Genomic DNA, 6,000 nt, shown 5'->3' on the forward strand with positions numbered 1-6,000 from the left:
GAGGTAAACGTAAACGTAACCTATTAAATTAAAATTGATACAAGCTCACACGCCCGATGGTGCTCGAACCCACAATCACCTGATTAGAAGTCAGACGCCTTACCCATTAGGCCACGGGCGCCATATGGTTTTGGAACTCCTTATCCGTTTGGTAGTATATATAATATAAAACAAAGTACCATATATGACCTAAATTATTTAGTAAACGTTGAATTCCTTAGAATTTCTGATAGGCTATTCCTCCATATGTATGGAGAGGAGATTCTTATTTGCGCTAAAACTAATTTTCTTTAAATAATAGCGTTGTGTTTATGTGTTTAGAATAATGGAGTAGATGTGGATACGAGGCGATGAAGGTTTAAGTAGTTAAACCTTCATTAAGCTGAGGTTAACTTCCATCCTTTCAACTATGATAAAAAGTAGTTAATATTAAATGTGGTTATAATAATAGTGTGGAGTTTAAAATGTTTTATGTTTTGAACTTTTTAATTAGAGTGTGGTTGTATAATTTTTGGTGAAATTGTAATATTTTATTGTATTTTTGAATCTGTAAATAAATTTAATATTTTGAAATTTTTTTAAGGTACTAGAGTTATAGATTCAATAACTCAAATATGCAATTTCAACAAATTTTAGCTAGATTTTGAGAAAAATTACCATAAAATATGCTAAACCCAAAACATTTTTTTTTGTTAACTTTGGCAATGCTGCTATCTATATTTCAAAATCAAAATTTACATCCATCATATGTCCCAGGTGGTTAACCTGCCTGAAGGAAACTAGGCAACCACCTGTCTGCATTAAATCCAGCCCAAAATTTGAAAATGTTCATCTCTGTGTTTCTAACATGTCTGCTCTTCCGAGCTCTACTCATTATCCTAGCTTTTATTCTAAGGTAATACATCAGATTTCTATTTGCTTAAAACACACTAACAGACTTAACATACTGCATTAGTCCTCATCCGAGGAGATTATCGGGGCAGGCACCTTAGCGCTTGATCCAGGGGTCTCGCTTCTCTACTCCATTATCCATTTCATTTCCCTCAGCATCTGTTCAATTCTCCCCAAGATGAGGTTGTTGTGAGAGGCCTAGATTTGTACAACTGCAATTTCCTTAAGAAGCACAGACTTCATGTTTTCCATTTCTTCCTGATTCTGGTTCCGTAGCTACTCGTTCCGCTGCCGCATTTCCTCCTCTTCTTCTTCCCGGACAACCCAGTTCATGTTCATGGCTCTGGCTATCACATGCTTCATTATCCAGTATTGTTGAAGCGTTTTATTGAAGAGGGAGTTGCGGTTGTGCGAGTTATCGAGGTCCAGTACCATGGCCTCCCATTCTCCCCTGGGGACCTCCTGGTTCAAGCTAATTGACCTCAGCTCTCTCTCCCAACCATTTATCTGCTCCTGAATTTTGGGTGGGTTCCCTGCCATGTAAGCATCTATAATGCTCATCATGTTCTCTGCCTCCGATTTTCTGCCTCTCCTTTTCGGATTTTTGTTGGTTCCCTCTTCCTGTTTTGGAACCCTTTTCGCTTTCCGCGGGGCCATGTTCTTTCTGGACTGAATGCTGCACTTTATTGAATATTTCTTACCTATCAAGACATGATAACATAAGTCAGTAACACGGTTTTGAATTTGATTTTTGAACCAGTTACTTACCATCCTTTCCTTGCCAGGATTCTGGTTTCCCAGGATGTGAGGAGGGTATGAAGGTGCAGCACGCACCGAGGTCCAGCCTATGATTCGACCCATTTCATTTTTTCCACTCGGAATGGCTACAGGTACCCCTTGCTGCCCAAGTTGTTGGCTTTCTGAGGGTCTGTACAGGCCGTCTTTTCTCCCCAACTGTCGAAGGGGGTGGCTTTCTCTCCTTTTTTCCAGGGATTTCCTACTCATTCTTCCTCTGGCCTTTTCTACAGAATTATTTGGAACTTGGGTCTGGATATTTACAGGGTTATCTCTCCTTCCTGAGGTTCCTTCCTTCCCCGCTCTGAGAACTATCCTGGGTTTGGTCTTTCCTTTCCTCAGGAAACCTTTATTATTTTTCCCCGGATGACCAGTAGTTTTCCTTGGAGCTAGGGCTTTCTGGCTTGCTCCTCTGGTCAAGGGTGGGCACTGCTACCCGGGTCTGAGGGATCCTACAGACAGGCTATGTCTACCTTCGGATCTAAGCTTCATGGTCCTCCCAGGAATGTTGTTGATACTCCTACTTCTAGCTACAACGATAAAGACCGAGTAGGAGAATGAGATTACATACCACCTTACCCTGCCGTTGTCGTATCCTTTTTTTTTTCGCAACTCTTGTCTACCACCTTTCTTCATTCCCGCCGCTTTGTGCTCTGCTGCATGCAAATAACTAATGCCACCTCAGGCCCTCTTAGGTTTATTCCTATCCTTCTGTCCCTTCTAATCTCCACCTGTCTTGTTTCTTTCCCGACACTCTTTCCTGAGTCCTCTTCTCGGGATTTGCCTCGACCGTTATGTTCGCCTTTACTCCCCATCACTCCTACATCCTCCCGGCTACTCTAGCCGTATACTTGTTGTCCTATTGCTGCCACTTGCCGTCCCTTCTCTGACCCTTTGCCCGACCTCACATCTGCCCTCCTCCATCTCTTTCCTTGATGGCGCCTGTGCTGGCATCTCAGGATGCGATCCGTCCCTGCCCTGCTCCGTTAACTACCCTTTTTTCCATTTACTCCTTTCATTTCTCGCGTGTGTCCTATCTGTCATCACCGATTGTGTACTTTCCGTGCGTCTGCCACTCGCTGCCTTTTCTTGAACATTCCTCTCTGTATCGCTATTGCCACCGTTATCAACTTCTAGGAGTTTCTGCAGCTGCGCCTTCTCCTCCGGGTGAGGGAGCTCTATTCCTCAGAGGTCCATCGAGCTTCCTTTGTTTTGGCTTCCCCAATTAGCCAGCCAGTCTGTCGGTCTATTACCTGTTTGCCTTACATGTGTGGGAATAAGATAGTCTATTCTATTTATCAATTTCCCTATTTCACTGGTTAACCATGCTGTTCTCCAGCTCCTGCTAATCTTTTCCACCGGTGTCTTGTTTTGCAGTTGTTTTACCATGTCGACTACCAGTTTCGAATCACCTTCAATTTGAAGGTTCTGGTACTTTTCCCGGATGGAAATTTTGAGTCCACGTTTTAGCACGTGTAACTCCGCTTCATTGTTCGTTGCTTCTCCGCAATCCATCGCAAAAATTCTTAGAGTGGTTCCTCCATCATTCCTGAGTAGCCCCCCTATTCCTGCTTCTCCCGGATTACCTTTTGTTGCCCCGTCAAAGTTTAGCTTGACAAAACCTTGCGGTGGATGCCTGTAAGTGCTAATCTCCTCGACCTCTTTGGTTTGAGGTTTACTTTGTGTTCTGTCTATCATGCTCTGTTTTAATTGTAAGCGCTACAAAATTCTCTCCTCTGCTTGGTTAATCTTCCAGTCTTCATCATTCCACCTTTCTGTTAAAATAGTTTCTCTGATATTTTGTATTGTTTGCTTCCATATTTCGGCCGGGGTTCTCCTTTCTTCTTTGAATATCACACTGTTTCTTTCCTTCCAGATGTTCCAAAGCATGAACCCTATGGACAACGTCCACGCGCGGTTTAAGATCTGGTTCTAGTAAGGTTTTCTTGGCCAATTTTCCAGAGTATTTTTTATATTATGGTAGTTTCTATGACATATTTCAAACGTTTGTTGGTGATTTCTCCATAGGTTGCTACTGATGGTGCAGATGTTTGTTAGGTGCTCCATCGTCTCCTCCTGTTCGTGGCATAGTGCGCATCGTGAGGGTCCCTGCATGCCTTTTTTCCATATTTGATCCCAGGTTAGTGCCCGTCCATGATGTAAAATCCATAGAAAGAAGGCTACTTTAGGCCAAGTCTTGATTTTCCAGATGTTTTTCCATTTTTTTTATTTTGTCTGTCGATTATGCCCTGCCTTTAAATGATAGCCTTCTGCTATAGAGAACGTGCCTTTTATTCGGGTTCCCCATCGGAGTATGTCCTTCCCTATTTTAACCGCCACTTTCCTGGATGCCATTTCTTTGTTGTAATCACCCCAGCTTGCTATCTCTGGGGCTGCGACCCAGTCATCCTTTTGCTTCCAATTTCACCAGTATTCCCCTATGCTTGGCTTCTAGAAGTTTCCAACCATTTCCCCTTCTATTCGGGAGGTAAATTCATGGATTTCTTGGAGGGCTTCTTTATGGAGGAGCTTTTCTCGCTATTGCCAGGATTCCTCCTAGAACTTGGTTGTGTCCCCCTCTCTTACTTCCCAAAAGCTATAATCTCTTATCAGATCTTTATTGTTCCTAGCCAAATTCCATATTGCTGATCCTTTTTCCTCTGTTTGGCTTCTCATCCTGTCTTCTGGTTTCTCTGCTGCCTCGTATTTCTTCTCCCAAATTTTCTTCCATAGGTCCTGCCCGCCCTGTGTCCACCTCCACCACAGTTTTGCTCCCATCACTTGGTTAAGGGTATAAGGGTCACGCAAACCTAAGCCTCCATCTTTGATTGGTTTGCTGAGCCATTCCCAGGAGAGCAATGCCCATTTTCGTGTTTTACTTGTTCCTTGCCATAAAAATTTCTTAAACATGGCTACTAATTTTTGACAAATAGATTTAGGGATAGCTTGGCTAGACATCTGGTATATTGGGATGGATTGCAATACTGCTTTTAGTAGGATTATCCGGCTAGGGGTATTCAGAGACCGAAATGTCCAATTATCTATCTTCTTTCTTATCTTGCCTATGAGAGGTCCCCAATTTGCTACTCTGTACTGATACTCATTGAGCATTATGCCAAGATACTTTGCTGGGAAACTTCCTAATCAGAATCCCATTGTTCTAGCCAAGAATCTTTGGGATGCTACCTGAGTGTTAAAGAAGAATATTTCTGATTTCTCATTGTTGATCTCTATCCCTGAGGCTTTCGTAAACTCTGAGAGAATTTTTAGGATCTGTTGGGCTTCCTTGAGGGTGGCTTGTCCATAGATCATGACATCATCTACGAATTGCTGATGTGTTATAGGAATTTCATTACCCCAAATTCGCAGTCCCTTTATCTGTTCATTGGCCAGGCACGCTTTCACCAGCTGACCTAGAGCTTCGGCTGCTAGAATGGAAACAGGGAGAGGGGATCTCCCTGTCTAAGCCCTCTCGTAGGGTTAAAGGCTTCCAAAGGGGTTCCGTTTAGCATAACTGACATCACCGGGGTACTTACCATTGACATTATCCATTTCACCCATCTCTCGTCAAAGCCATGAGCCTTTAGAATACCCCCCAGGTATTCCAAACTGAGACAATCATAAGCCTTCTCCAGATCTAGTTTTATTAGCATGCCTTTGTTTTTGGAGTTTTTCAGTGAGTGTATTACCTCTTGAGCAACTACTATACCATCCGTTATCTATCTTCCTTTAACAAATCCAGTTTTCTCCTGAGCTATGAGGTCAGGAAAGATTGGTTTAAGTCTGTTTACCATTATTGTAGCCAGTATTTTGTATACTACATTACATAGAGCTATTGGTCTGAAGCCCTGGGGATCTTCCGAGTTCTCCGTTTTCGAAATCAGAGCAAGGAAGGTGGCGTTTAGGGCCGGGTGCATGCACTTCGTGCACCTTGATTCTTCCACGAGTTCCACGAGGTCCTGGCTCATGAAGCTCCAGGAGGCTTGGTAAAATTCTATAGTAAATCCGTCAGGCCCCGGGGCCTTGTTCTTCGCCATTTTTTTTACCACTTCCTCCACTTCTTCTTTCGTGATCACCCTGAGTAGAGCCAGATTTTGATCTCTGGTCACTTTTTTGGGGATATATTGGCACACATTAGTAATTTCCTCCTCCCTTCGTATATTAGGTTCTGTCAAGATCCCTTTGAAGTAATCTACCAGTAACTTCTCCATTTCTTCTTGTTGAAGTACCCTGTTCCCTTGACTGTCCTTGAGTGAAAAGATTCTATTATGTTGTCTGTGGTTCAACATTGCTTTATGAAAGAATTTTGAATTT

At 42.9% G+C, this 6,000-nt stretch overlaps 1 non-coding gene across 1 annotated transcript; it reads right to left on the minus strand.

The window, feature by feature from the left end:
- Positions 1-48: 48 nt before the first annotated feature.
- TRNAR-UCU (transfer RNA arginine (anticodon UCU)) lies at positions 49-121 on the minus strand. The gene has a single exon. It is a non-coding gene; the product is annotated as a tRNA-Arg (tRNA).
- Positions 122-6,000: the final 5,879 nt, after the last annotated feature.

Source organism: Pinus tabuliformis, chromosome 6, assembly GCF_031772625.1.
Source record: "Pinus tabuliformis cultivar Carrire ecotype Pingquan chromosome 6, CPIR1, whole genome shotgun sequence".
Lineage (NCBI taxonomy): Eukaryota > Viridiplantae > Streptophyta > Pinopsida > Pinales > Pinaceae > Pinus > Pinus tabuliformis.